The sequence below is a fragment of the Symphalangus syndactylus genome, chromosome 16, assembly GCF_028878055.3.
Source record: "Symphalangus syndactylus isolate Jambi chromosome 16, NHGRI_mSymSyn1-v2.1_pri, whole genome shotgun sequence".
Classification (NCBI taxonomy): domain Eukaryota; kingdom Metazoa; phylum Chordata; class Mammalia; order Primates; family Hylobatidae; genus Symphalangus; species Symphalangus syndactylus.
Window position 1 is genome coordinate 87,608,900 of NC_072438.2, and position 15,320 is coordinate 87,624,219.

At 39.6% G+C, this 15,320-nt stretch overlaps 1 pseudogene; it reads left to right on the plus strand.

The window, feature by feature from the left end:
• Window positions 1-2,978: 2,978 nt before the first annotated feature.
• LOC129465136 (uncharacterized) lies at window positions 2,979-3,070 on the plus strand (annotated as a pseudogene).
• The last annotated feature ends 12,250 nt before the right edge of the window (window positions 3,071-15,320 follow it).

Genomic DNA, 15,320 nt, shown 5'->3' on the forward strand with positions numbered 1-15,320 from the left:
GCCTCAATTTCAGAGCCTGTTATTGGTCTATTCAGCGATTCAACTTCTTCCTGGTTTAGTCTCGGGAGGGTGTATGTCCATTTCTTCTAGATTTTTATCTAGAATTTATCCATTTCTTCTAAATTTTCGAGTTTATAGTATTATCTGATAGTAGTCTGTATTTCTGTGGGATAGGTGGTGATATCCTCTTTATCATTTTTTATTGCGTCTATTTGATTTTTCTCTCTTTTCTTCTTTATTGGTCTTGCTAGTGGTCTATCAATTTTATTGATCTTTTCAAAAAACCAGCTCCTGGATTCATTGATTTATTGAACGGCTTTTGTGTCTCTATCTCCTTCAGTTCTGCTCTGATCTTAGTTATTTCTTGCCTTCTGCTAGCTTTTGAATGTGTTTGCTCTTGCTCCTCTAGTTCTTTTAATTGTGATGTTAAGGTGTCAATTTTAGATCTTTCTTGCTTTCTCTTGTGGGTATTTAGTGCTATAAATTTCCCTCTACACACTGTTTAAAATGTGTCCCAGAGATTCTGGTATGTTGTGTCTTTGTTCTTATTGGTTTCAAAGAACATCTTTATTTCTGCCTTCATTTTGTTACGTACCCAGTAGTCATTCAGGAGCAGGTTGTTCAGTTTCCATGTAGTTGTGCAGTTTTGAGTGAGTTTCTTAATCCTGAGTTCTAATTTGATTTCACTGTGGTCTGAGAGACTGTTGTGATTTCCGTTCTTTTACATTTGCTAAGGAGTTCTTTACATCCAACTATGTGGTCTATTTTGGAATAAGTGCAATGTGCTGCTGAGAATAATGTATATTCTGTTGATTTGGGGTGGAGAGTTCTGCAGATGTCTATTAGATCTGCTTGGAACAGAACAGAGTCCTCAGAAATAATACCACACATCTACAACCATCTGATCTTTGACAAACCTGACAAAAACAAGCAATAGGGAAATGATTCCCTGTTTAATAAATGGTGCTGGGAAAACTGGCTAGCCATATGTAGAAAGCTGAAACTGGATCCCTTCCTTACACCTTATACAAAATTAATTCAAGATGGATTAAAGACGTAAATGTTAGACCTCAAACCATAAAAACCCTAGAAGAAAAACCTAGGCAATACCATTCAGGACATAGGCATGGGCAAGGACTTCATGACTAAAACACCAAAAGCAATGGCAACAAAAGCCAAAATTGACAAATGGGATCTAATTAAACTAAAGAGCTTCTGCACAGCAAAAGAAACTACCATCAGAGTGAACAGGCAACCTACAGAATGGGAGAAAATTTTTGCAAGCTACCCATCTGACAAAGGGCTAATATCCAGAATCTACAAAGGACTTAAACAAATTTACAAGTAAAAATCAAACAACCCCATCAAAAAGTGGGCAAAGGATATGAACAGACACTTCTCAAAAGAACACATTTATGCAACCAACAGACACATGAAAAAATGCTCATCATCACTGGTCATCAGAGAAATGCAAATCAAAACCACAATGAGATACCATCTCACACCCGTTAGAATGGCAATCACTAAAAAGTCAGGAAACAACAGGTGCTGGAGAGGATGTGGAGAAATAGGAATGTTTTTACACTGTTGGTGGGACTGTAAACTAGTTCAACCATTGCGGAAGACAGTGTGGCAATTCCTCAAGGATCTAGAACTAGATATACCATTTGACCCAGCCATTCCATTACTAGGTATAAACCCAAAGGATTATCAGTCATGCTACTCTCAAGACACATGCACACGTATGTTTATTGTGGCACTATTCACAATAGCAAAGTCTTGGAACCAACCCAAATATCCATCAATGATAGACTGGATTAAGAAAATGTAGCACATATGCACCATGGAATACTATGCAGCCATAAAAAAAGGATGAGTTCACGTCCTTTGTAGCAACATGGATGAAGCTGGAAAACATCATTCTCAGCAAACTATCGCAAGGACAGAAAACCAAACACTGCATGTTCTCACTCATAGGTGGGAATTGAACAACGAGAACACTTGGACACAGGACAGGGAACATCACACTCCAGGGACTGTTGTGGGGTGGGGGGAGGGGGGAGGGACAGCATTAGGATAAATACCTAATGTAAATGACGAGTTAATGGGTGCAGCAAACCAACACGGCACATGTATACATATGTAACAAGCCTGCATGTTGTGCACATGTACCCTAGAACTTAAAAAGTATTATAATAATAATAAAAAAAAACAGAACCTGCTTCATAGTATCAAGGTGAGGATAAAATAAGATCATTCATGTAAAGCACTTAATACAGTGCCTGGCACATGAACAGCATTCAATATTGCTGGACATCACCAGCATCAACATCATAATCATCATCACCATCATCATCATCATCATCACCATCGTCATCATCATCACCAGCACCATCACATCACCATCAGCATCATCATCATCATCAACAGCATCATCATTACCATCATCAGAATCATCTGCAGCAGCAGCAGCATCATAATCGTCGTTAACGTTATTGTCATCTTTATCATTATTACTGAATCATCATCACCATCAACATCATCCAAAGATAATATATATTCCTTTGCCGTAACCCCTGCTTTTGAGATATTTACAACATAATAGACAAGACAGGTAAGCCAATAAACAGTTGTAATTCATCACAATAGATCCTGTGATGTGATAAATATAATGAATAAGAAGAACAGAGTCAGAGGGGTCTATCCCAGCCTTGGAGAACAAGATCTGACTTCCAGGAGGAGAGGATGACCAAAGTTGGTTGGAAAAATTCTTATCTAGCAGCTACTTGAAGATTTTCAATGCAAAGGGAGAAACGTTATACAAACAACCAGTACTGATAGTGTGTGATATCTTTAGAGATTGTACTGGCATGGTGTTCAGAGTAAGAAGTGAAGAAGACTGAGTTTCCTGGTCTGAGAAATGAAGACACTTAGGAACATACAGAGAGAGCAAGAATAACTTACAAAACAAAGCAGGAATGCTCATTCGGCAGTACACGAATCAAAATTGGAACAATACAGAGAAGATCAGCATGCAGGGATGACATACACATTTGTGAAGTATATTTTTAACGTCCATCAACAGATAAATGGATAAATAAAGTATGGTATATGCATACAATGGGCTTTATTTGTCCTCAAAAAGGAATGAAATTCTGATACCACATGCTACAACATGAATGAACCTTGAGGACATTATGCTAAATGAAATAAGCCAGTCACAAAAGGACAAATACTGTATGATTCCACTTATGTGTGGAACCTAGAATAAGTAAATTAATAGAAATGGAAAGTAGAATAGTGGTTGCCAGGGGCTGGGGGATGGAAGGGTGAGGAGTTATTGTTTAATGCGTACAGAGTTTCTGTTTGGGGTAATAAAAACGGTCCGGAAATGAAAATAGAGATCACAGTTGTACAACACTGTGAATGTATGTAATCCACTGAATTGTATACTTTAAAAGGGCTAAAATGGTATGTCATGTATATTTTATGACATGTATGTTTTACCACAATTTTTAAATTGAGCAGGAGAAGCCAAAGCAGTGGTTCTGCATATCAGAAGGGCACGCAGATCATGAATCCAGGGAGGGAGTGCATCTGGCAGGGATTGGACAACACTGTTGGTTCTGCTCAGAGGTCAGGCAAGGAAGCCACTGGATGTAGACACTGTAGAGTCAGCTCAGTCATTGGGGAGAAGAGTCTCCAGGGGGCAGAGAGGCAGAGCCCAGATGGCAGTGGAGTGAGGAAAAATTGAGAAATAAGCAGTAAACAGGAGAGATGGACAAAGGTTCATGATGCGTGTCTCTGTAAGGAGGTGGAGGAAAGAAAGCTGGATGGAAGTGGGGATTTGAAAGCGTTTTCTTGGTAAAGGGTAAGTTTAAATGCTGAAGGGAAAAGCCATGTTAGAGAGGAAGGTAGAAAAGCCCGGAGTGAGAGGAGCAGGGTAGAATCCTATACACCTGAGGAGTTGGGGAGAATGAGGGCCTGAGTCCCAGGGGCACGCCTTGTCCTGGGATGGAGACCCGAGTGACCACAGAGCAGTGCCAAGGGCCCTTTTGAAGCTGGACACCATGAATCTATAATGATAGCCAAGGTGAGAGGTGGTAACAGCAGAGGTAAATGCCATGGTTAAAAGTTAGTAGTAGCCGGGCACAGTAGCTCGTGCCTGTAATCCCAGCACTTTGGGAGGCCAAGGCAGGCAGATCATTTGAGGTCAGGAGTTCAAGACCAGCCTGGCCAACATGGTGAAACTCCATCTCTACTAAAAATACAAAAATTAGCTGGGTGTGGTGGCACATGCCTGTATTCCCAGCCACTCAGGAGGCTGAGGCACGAGAATCACTTGAACCTGGGAGGTGGAGATCACGCCACTGCAGTGAGCCGAGATCATGCCACTGCACTCCAGCCTGGTTGACAGAGTGAGACTCCATTTCAAAAAAACGAAAAAAGTTAGCAGTAAATACAGGTCTCAAGAACTTTAAACTTTCTCCAAAGAGAATAAAAATATTTTTAAAAGAAAGAAAAACAAATACCAAGGTGTAATTCTGTTACCCTTTTAAAGTACTTTCTCTGGATTGAAGGTAGCTAAAAAGCATTACCTTTGCTGAAGCAGCCAACTTGACATTCTTCTGTGTCTAGCATTATCCTGGATATTCCTCAATGCCAACAAGAGTTCAATTTGCAGAGGCAGCTAAGAAATTTCAGTAAACTGATTCAGCAACCACCACTGTCCAATATTTTTTTCTTTTTCAGTTGTCTTTACAATGAATAATATTTATTTCCAGTGTAACTGCTGAGTGGACAATGTTTGTAAGAGTAATCTATCTCTCTTTCTATGTCTTTCCTGCCCATGAAAATAGTTCATTCCTGGATTTTTTTTTTTTTTTGAAACGGAGTCTCGCTCTGTTGCCCAGGCTGGAGTGCAGTGGCTCGATCACAGCTCACCACAACCTCCACCTCCCGGGTTCAAGCAATTCTCCTGCCTCAGCCTCCCGAGTAGCTGGGACTACAGGCGTGCACCACCAAGCCTGGCTAATTTTTGTATTTTTAGTAGAGACGGGGTTTCACTATGTTGGCCAGTCTGGTCTCGAACTCCTGACCTCGTGATCAGCCCGCCTTGGCCTCCCAAGGTCATTCCTGGATCTTGAGAACTGACTGACAAGTATCTACATTTACCACCCTCCAGCCATATCAAGATTGTTTTCTGTCTAAGAAAGAATATACATATAAGCCTATATATAGTCAGACACAGAGAAGAATATAGATCTAAAAGGATATCGATATGCAAATATATAAAAGATCTTTACATATATCCTTTTACATATAACCTTTTATGTGTATATGTGTATATATACCATATATGTATATACGTGTGTATATATACCATATATGTATATACGTGTGTATATATACCATATATGTATATATGTGTGTATACATACACACACATAGAGTTTTTATATATTAGGTCACTGGAACTTAGACTAAATTTTTAAAGGAAACTATACAAAATTTTTGAAACAGACATCAAAATAATAGCATACTTATGACGTAGATTCTAATCTAAGTGTTTTAACTTTCAAGTATCACCAACCCATGTATTTCTCCCATAAGCTCTTCACCTCATGTTAAATTATCATTTATATAAGCGTGTGATAAGCACCTATCACCTCTCTCTCAAAAAAAAAAGGTGGCTATTTCAGCTCATTCCCTCTGAATTGCTGTTCTAGATAGCACAGAAAATTGTAGAGTTGCATGACTGCTAATCGGATAGGTTTTTTTGTTTTTTTTTTTTTTCAAAGATTGCCAGTGGGGCTTTGGAAGAACAAGCTACACAAGTATGTGTTACATGAGGGTGAGGCCAGGCTGGTAGATTTCCTTCAAATTCTGAGCGCACACCAACGTGTTGCACATTTCTCAGCTTAGCAAAGAAGGGTGCCAAAGTTAATAGAATGGACTCTTTGTTGGATCTCAAAGGCTACAATGGTTGGCACTTTAAATATACCACGAAGCCATTGCATTTGAGACGGCACCCAGGAGAAGCAGTCTTCGACCGGGAACATGCTTCTTCCATAATTACTGCCCTAGAAATTCAAGTCATCCCCTATAGAGAATAATTTTAAAATTCCAACGTTACTCCTGACTTCAAGGAAACAGGGAGGTTGAAAGTGCCCAAGGCCAACAGTCATCAATGTTTAGTGCAACTTAATAAAATCATGACCTGCTTTGATAGAGCACTTGGCATATCCTCTCATCAAATCTCACACTCAGGGTTCTTCATTCTTCCTAGGGGTATAAAATTTTTAGGTTAGACGGGAAAGCCAGCAACAACAGTCAAAATGGAAATACGATTAGTGAGGAAGTATCGGAATACTAATTGTATTATATCCATGTCGCGTAGAGTTTAAATATGTCACATATGCTATACACAAAGCCTCCCACCTCCAAATCAGACTGTCTCTTTCAAGAGCTGAAGACCAAGTAAATACCACTCCTACTCATGACGCCCAAATTTCTTAATTCCAAAGTAATTGCAGTTTTTCACAGTGGTCCAGTGTTGCATCAATTTTGCAACCAGTGTAACTTGAAAATAAATTACTCAGAGGTTGTTATTTGATTCGTAACTGCAATGTAAGCTGTTCATTGGCCCCAGCTCCTTTGTTTTCTAGCCTCATTTTTGAGCAGCTAGGCTAATTTATTGCCCTTTTCATTACTGACAATCCTTGTGTCTTTATGGATAGATTTATAGTTCTACTCAAAAGTTCCATGTCATACTTACACTGTTTGTCTCCTCCCCTTCACTTTTTTTTTTTTTTTGGAACTGTAACATATTGTTTTGGTGAGTCCATGCAGCTTACCCTTTCTCACCAGCTAGGCTAATGACTGGCATGCTAAAACTCACCTAGAAGAGTTAAAATATCATGTTTTCCCCCAATAGCTTAAAAACAATTTTCCTGAGCGCCCATGACTGATGCTGGTAAATGTCTAGGTCAGTATTGGCAGTGGAGATATCTTACAAGTGGGTCTAAAACATAAAATATAAGTTAAATTACATCATTAAACTTCTTTCATGTAGTTGCCATGTCCTTTGGGGGGACATCTGACATAAAAGTAATAGGGATCCACTAGGCTCACAGAATCTCAGGAGATGTTGTTGGCCTCCCAGTGTCTGGAACACCTTGGGGAAAGACTGGGGCTCACCTTATGCCAGGATTAATGAAAAAAGAATGTCACAACAATTATATAGAGAAGATTATTTCTAGGCATGGTGGTTCACGCCTGTAACCCCGGCACTTTGGGGAACTGAGGCAGATGAATTGCTTGAGTCGGAATTTGAGACCAGCCTAGGCCACATGGCAAAACCCCATCTCTACAAAAAATACAAAAATTAGCTGTATGTGGTGGCATGCTTGTAGTCCCAGCTACTCAGGGTGCTGGGGTGGGAGGATTGCTTGAGCCCAGGAAGTCGAGGTTGCAGTGAGCTGTGATCATGCAACTGTACTCCAGCCAGGGTGACAGAGAGACCTCATCTCTCTCTAAATATATATATATATATATATATATATGGAGAGAGAGAGAGAGTTCACCCCAGCCCAATATTACAATATTTTCTCCTCCAGATTGTTTCTAATTCTATTCCTTCCTATAACCATTATAGTCCATACCCATGAGGAAAATAACATGAAAGACTTTTGATATTTTTATTTTTGCAACCTTATCTTCTCTTCACTTATGGTCTAAAATGAACCTGTTGAGTCCTCGCTTCTAACCATTCTGTATTTCCATGATTCAGCTTACACTTGTGTTTTGGAGATCTTGTATCTGAAACTCACAAATTTCAGAGAGGGAACAGAGAGACATTTTTTAATGAGGTAGACATTTTTAAACTGCCCAAGAGACTCTCAGGTCGAGGCGGGTGGATCACCAGGTCAGGAGATCGAGACCATCCTGGCCAACATAGTGAAACCCCGTCTCTACTAAAAATACAAAAATTAGCTGGGCATGGTGGTGCGTGCCTGTAGTCCCAGCTACTCAGGAGGCTGAGGCAGGAGAATCGCTTGAACCCCAGAGGTGGAGGTTGCAGTGAGCCGAGATGGCACCATTGCACTCCAGCCTGGCAACACAGCAAGACTCCGTCTCAAAAAAAAGAAAAAAAAAAAAAAGAAAGTCCCACAGGCATTTCTATCTCAATCTGCTTGGGTGCTGGGAGCATGGTTGTAGGACCCAGGAACAGAGAGAGGGTTACAACCCCTGCCTGCCTCATCCTGGTCTTACCCATTCGCTGGATGGTAGAGGTGGAAACTTGCCATTTCGAGCTGCCGCTAAGCGGCATCCTAGGTGTGGGGCTGGAACTTTAGTAGGGTGAGGTCACGGGTAGAGGTGAGCGAAGACAGGGCAGGGCTGCTGAAGGGTAAGACTTGAGAATGGGATTTCCAAGATGGGAAGAAGGATGAGGACTCAGAGTGATGACAGGCCGAGCAGCAAGTCCAGAAGGTGTGGCATGAGGAGCACCTCGTGTGTCTGCAGGACAGGCTGAGGGGACACCCTTTAAACCAGGTCCTCTGTTTCTAGTTTGTCACTCACTGGCTCACTGTGGAAGAGAATAGGTTCACAAATTCCCCCTTATTTTTCTGATAATTTGCCCCCTAAATTAAGCCCAATAGAAGTCTTCTTTCTTTTCTCTCAACACAGACCAAATAGGGACAGTCTGTGTACAAAACACATTTGTTTCTGATGAAATTTCTACTTCCCATACATTAATCTAGGGATTGAGATTTTCTAAGCTTTTGATATTTATTCATTTATTCAACAGAATAGTTGATCATGCATTTCTTATGAGCCAGGCACTATGCTGGGTGTCAAGGATATAAGGGTGAATATAATAGACATGAGCCATGCCTTCATGGTGCTTAGAGAATGCTATGAAGAGCCAAACAATGAAAATTCAAAGTAAAACACCCACACAAAATTATTACAATGGTCACAAACACTATGGTAAGGCACTAAGATGCCAGGATTGAAAATACTGGGGGAAATCTACTATATAGATATAGATATAGATACAGATATAGATATCTATAGATATCTATATCTATATCTATCTATATATATATGTGTGTGTGTGTATATATATATATATATATAGTGATCATGAGGGGCTCCCAGAAATGTAAGCTGAGAATGCGAAGAGCTGATGAGAGAGGTGCAGGCAGAGAAAGGGCTTATGTGCCAAAAGTACTGAGCAAGGAAGATGCCGAGGCTGGAGTAGATCACACAGAGCCATGCAAGTCACATTCTGTGACTTGGATTGTACTTAACCACCATAGCGAGCCATTTGAGGATTTATGCAGGGGCATGGAAAGATACAACTTACATGTTTAAAACATGACTCCAGCTGATGAGTGCAGAATAGATAGGGTGTCAGGAACGAAGGTAGGGAGTCTGCGGAGAGGGCGTTGTTGAAAGAGGTGGCGATACAGACAATAGAGATAGATAAGACTAAGGAGAATCAAAGTACATTGTGGATGCAGAATCAACAGTAATTGTGGATAGATTAGTTCGTGGAGATTGCAGGAAGGAGAAATCAAGGCTGACTCTTGGATTTGGGCTAGAGCAATGGGTGGATGGTGGAATCATTTCCCAAGATGGGAAAATAGGGGCACTCAAAATCAAATGTTCAGTCTCAAACATTAAGACTGCGGTGCCTGTGGAACTTTTAAGTAGAGACGTGAGATAGACTTGCAGGTTTATGTCTCTGAGGCTCGGGGGAAAGGTCCTGGCCAATGTTTACATATCGGAAGGTGTCACAACAATGAGACAGAATGTGACTGCTTGAGTTGCCTCACAGCATGGCGGTCTCAGAGTAGTTACCCTTCTTACCTGGTAGCTAGATTCCCCCAGATAATGGGCTCCAGAAGATTCAGGCAGACACTACAAGGTTTCTTACAACTTAGTGTCAGAAGTGACAAACTTTTCCTTCCACATATTCCTCCAATTTCCCATCTTGTACAGTCCAATCCTGTATACCATATGGTGCAAATTCACTTTCCTAAATGGAGGCAGGCTGGATAATGTGGTGGTAGTGATTGGGAGTGTGTCTACAATAAACATACATCAAAAGCAGAAAAGGGATCTGTACCATCTCTTGCCACAGCTCACAGCGTTAGCTGTCGCTATCTATTTACCCTGATCCAATAGGATTGAATTAATTAGTAAGAATTTTGCTGATTGAGACAAAATATTTTTTAACATCTTTAAAGCTAGATTTTACTATAAACCTCCTTTGATTTCACATTCAATTGGTCAAAGCAGTCACTGAGATGTAGGATTCAAGGGACCGGAGGCTTGATTACCCCTCTCAATGGAGGAATGACCTGCCCCTGCAGGAAGAGAAGGAATTAATGGCACCATGTTAGGGACAAGTTACCATGCAGGGCCTTGCCTTATTCCACTACATTTGCTTTGCAAACCTGAGTTTCTCTACGGTAAAATTCTACACTTTGATTGAGTTTTTCACTCTGCAGACCACATAACAGTCTGAAATCTTTGAGACTCTAGATTGAAGCTGGGATTGTTTTCTTACTGGATCTATATTTAAACCACATTCCAAAATATGAAATTTATATTTGAAAACATCTTAATAAACTAAAACCCAAAAGAAAGGACATAACTGCAGAGACCTCCTTTTTGGAAGGGCTGCAGAAAAGGGAACACTGAAATCATGAGTCAATAAATAAAAAAGGGAAAAGCCATTTTTCAAAACATATATGTTACCACCAAACAGAAATCTAACACAGACTCAGTTCCCAGTGTGTATTACAGAATAATCACTAAAAGTGGTTTCACAGATATAACAGCCTCTAGCCACATTCTTTATCCCTCTCTTTTACCCAATATCTGGTTTCTGGAACTGACATTCTTTCTTTCTCTCTTCATAGGCTTGTTCTTCTCCAAACCACATCTTCACAAACAAGAACCAAAGCCATCCAGTATTTTAGCCCTTTTGGAAGTTTTTTAAAAATCTTCAATTAAATTCCAGCTCAAGATATCCTATGAGTCTGTCTGGACAGCACTGAATTTTGATTGAAATAGTTGTGCACATAATTACATCAGGAGCGTGTTAAGGTTATTGAGACTGTAGTATTTCATTACGTAAACTTTTTATAATTAACATTTTTTATAGTGAACTTCTGGCCCTGGTCCTAATAATGCCTTGGGAAATGTGTCACACCAATTTCTACACCGAGTTTTATTCCAAGGAATTTTTTAATGGTAAATTGCCTGAAGTTAAGTCATTTTTTTCTTTTCCTATAGTATCAAAGTGTGAAATGCAATGAAGTTAAATATTGGTGGAGACATTGTGTTTCAGAGACCAGGAGAGAACACACAGTATGGACACTGAGGACCAATCTGAGGTGACTCCCTCTGGATAGCTTCTGTGGTTCTCCTCCAGGGGTGGCAACTTGGAGTTAGGAACAAATAGTAGATGAAAAACCCTGAGAAAGAGCCGAATGCTACAAGACACATCTAGGGAGCTTTCGAGGCATGTCACCATTTTTTTAAAACAAAAAGAAATTTTTTTAATTCAAAGAGAAACAATAAAACAACTTTGACAAACAACTTTGACATTCTTTCAGTTCGGGAGAGAAAAGATTTTAAGATGACCAGAACTATTGAAATGTCAAAGTTTCGCGAGCATCTGTATTGCTCAAAATTAGACATACTATGGATGTTTACTGAGTCTTCTAGTGTTCTGTAGAAGGCTAGTAACACATGTCTGAAAAGCTCCCATGCTAAATTGTCATGGCCATACTCTTTGGCAGAAATCACAAATTAGATATCCACAAGCCAAATCCAGCCCTCAGATGTGTTTTGTTTGACCCACACTATGTTAAAAAATAATTGAGAGATTTCTTCCAAAATTATTTATTCATGTATTCAGCAAATATGTACTGAGACAATTCACACATGCCAAGCCCAGTACCAAATGCTAGAAAGAATACCATGAAAGAGCCATGTGATCCCTGCTCTTATGAGACTTATACGCAAGAAGGGAAGACAGTGTGAAACAAAAGCAGTTAGATAAGCATGGTAAATATGATAAAGGCACCATTGTATGTGTATAACAACTGGTACATACTGACCATTTACTATGCACTAGAAATTGTATTATGTACTTTACTGCATTGTGATGACAAGAGAAGTAAGTACTGTTATTACCATTCCCATCTTTCAGATGAATATTCTGAACATAATGGATGGTTTTGGTATTGGAAATTTTTCCAATATCATAAAGCATTTACCCTTTTGAATTGAATATTTTGATCGGTCTATTCTGGATTATATTCCCAAATCATTTATTTTAGGAAGGGAACATGGGTAGTTTCACAGCATGAGCAATTATTCATATTCTATTGGGGATCCTAAACTATTTTCTAATGTTATTCTTATTTTAACCCATGAATATTCATGGTGTGATGAATTAATACAGATTTGGAAGCTAGTTAGACCTTGATTAGGCTCTTGAAGCTGCTGCTTTCTAGCTTTATGGTTGTAGTGGGTAGAATTTTGGCCCACATGACTTCAGCCTCTATTGTTATACCCATACTTATGTTGTGCCACATGGCAAAAAAAATTTTACAGATGTTATTAAAGTCCCAAGCTAGTTGACCTTAAGGTTACCCAGAGGTTATCCAGGTAGGCTTCCTCTAATCAGATAAGGTCCCTTAAAAGAAGAGAACTTTCTCTGGCTAAAGAGAGTAGAGATGCTGCAGAAGGGGAAGCCAGAGAGATTAGAAGAATAACTCTGCCCTGTGCTGACTTATTAGGTGCCTAATATATGTCACACAGTATCGTAGGCATTCAGTAAGCGGTGGGTTTTGTTGTGAAATATCAATGAGAAAACACTTTTCTCATTATCAATGAGAAAAAACATTTGAAATTACTTACAAATATACTATCAGAGTATGTCTTATAGTTATGATTCTCTGTTCACTGTCCACCTTATAGATAGAACCAGCCAAAGTCTTAACTCTTCATTCTCCATGCAACCACTGGACACCCATGTTCTCTACCCATCCTAAGCCCACCTTATTTATTTATTCATTTTGGTTGTAGAAAATCTTATTGCTTATTCTGCCTCTGAATTTATTCATTTGTGCATCTCTAATATGATGCATTATAACGTGGTAAACAGTGTTACGGAACAACATTATTATCACCAGAAAAGCTCCGCGTGGTTACCACCCATGGAAAGTTACATTTTGCATTATGATTTAGCAGTAAACAACTTCTAATCCTTTGGGAAAAGGCAGAACATAAATCAAGCATCAGTGAACTTTCCCTTCCCAGCCAAAGAAAAAAAAAAAAGGTGCAAGTGGAAATAGACAATTAAAATGTAATAGATTTGTTAAAACAAAACCTCTGCCAAGCCAGACAATGGTCTCTGCTTTAAATTATTTATGATAAAACTTTACCAATAGATCAGTCACTGAAAAGCCAGCTATAAAATGAATTTTTGAAACTGAACTTTATGCTGTGGGCAACTTTTTTCTTTTTAAAGACAGGTCTCCCTCTGTCATCCAGGCTGTAGCACAACAGCACAATCACAGCTCATTGCAACCTCAACCTCCTGGGCTCAAGAGATACTTCCACCTCAACCCCCCAAGTAGCTGAGACTACAGGTGCACACCACCATGCTTCGCTAATCTTTCAATTTTACAGGGTCTCACTATGTTGCCGAGGCTGGTTTTGAACTCCTGGACTCAAGGGATCCTCCCACCACCACCTCCCAAAGTGCTAGTATTACACATGTGTCAGCCACCACACCAGGGCCACTTTTATTTAAAGTAAAATACCTATTTTGAGCTGACCTGTTTCGTACATTCAAAATACATATAAGGTTTTATTTTCTTATTCAACGCACATTAGCAAGGCAACAGTAGTAGGAAAACTCAGTATGCTTCATAATTCCATCATCTACCCTTGCTTCCATCTGTCCTTTTACTCTTATTTATCAATAGCCTGAGTATATATTGAGCTATGCTCTAGGCAAGGCTCTGTTCCCATTTTTTTTTACCTCCAAGAGCTTCCAATCCTTTAGGGAGATAAGAAAGACCCAAATAACAGTGGCACAAGGAATATAAGACAGATGTTGTATTGGTCACCTCCCATTGCTGAATAAAGAATTATCCTGCATCAAGTAAGACTTAGAAGCAAACTCTAGACTAAGCAGCAGAGGTGGAAGGCTAACCAGACTGGGAGGCCTTATCATTCATTCTTCGAGTGACTTCAAGCAGGTAGCTTGGAATTTTCCACATAAAACCAGAGTGGTCACATGATGCCCAAGACCTTACAGCCAGTCCACGTGCCTCTCACCAAACTAAGGAGTCAGAAACAAGAAAGTAAGGAGAACTGAGAGACTTGGGAGGAAGCAACACAGCCTCTTTCTGTCTCCAACTGCAAGGTAGAAAACTGAGAGGTTTGCAAATGAGAAAGGAAAAACATAATGCAGAAATTTCACCAAGAAACCTCCGCAATGACACAGGAATTAAAACCTGGGGCTTTCTTGACTTTCAAATCAATGGTCACATGGATTAAGAGCAAAAGTTGTGTAATCAAGTCTGATCTTGACATCTAAAGAAATCCCCCAACCCTTGATTTAGCTAGAGCTATGCTTACTAGAATTGATAATGCTGTATTCTTCTAATGTGTGACTCTGTTTCTCTGCATGCTTTCAATGAGTGGAAACCACGTATCCACATAGAAGTCCAATTCAAATCTCACCCTGTAAATTGAAGGTCAGTAACTTCCTTACTCCTTTCCTAAAACTGTGAGCCACCTCTGACATCTCTATTCTGTGACATAAGATTCCAAAACATACCAATGTCAGATTACATATGAACATTATTTTAAACTGCAAATAAAATAATTTTAAAAGAGACTTTTAGACTCCCTATTAATCTTAATCCCTCTGAAATTATCCACCAATCTTGAAAATTGGGGCAATTTAGAAGGAAAGGCTACAAATATGCTAGAGACTTCAAATAAGACTTGAGGACTTCAAATAAATGAAGCAGAAACACAGAAGACCATCACATCATGTTTATAAACCACTGGGGTTCAGAATGTGAGCTCAGAAATCAGACAGTATGGGTCTGCCCTCCACCACTTCCCAGCCACGTGTCCAGGACAAGTGACTCTACCTTCCTCTGCTTTATCTGCTCATCTGTAATGAGGATAATAATAGTACTTGCCTGTATTAATTATCTATTGCTGTGTAACAAGCTACCCAAAACTTCCCAGCTAACGAAAACAAATAT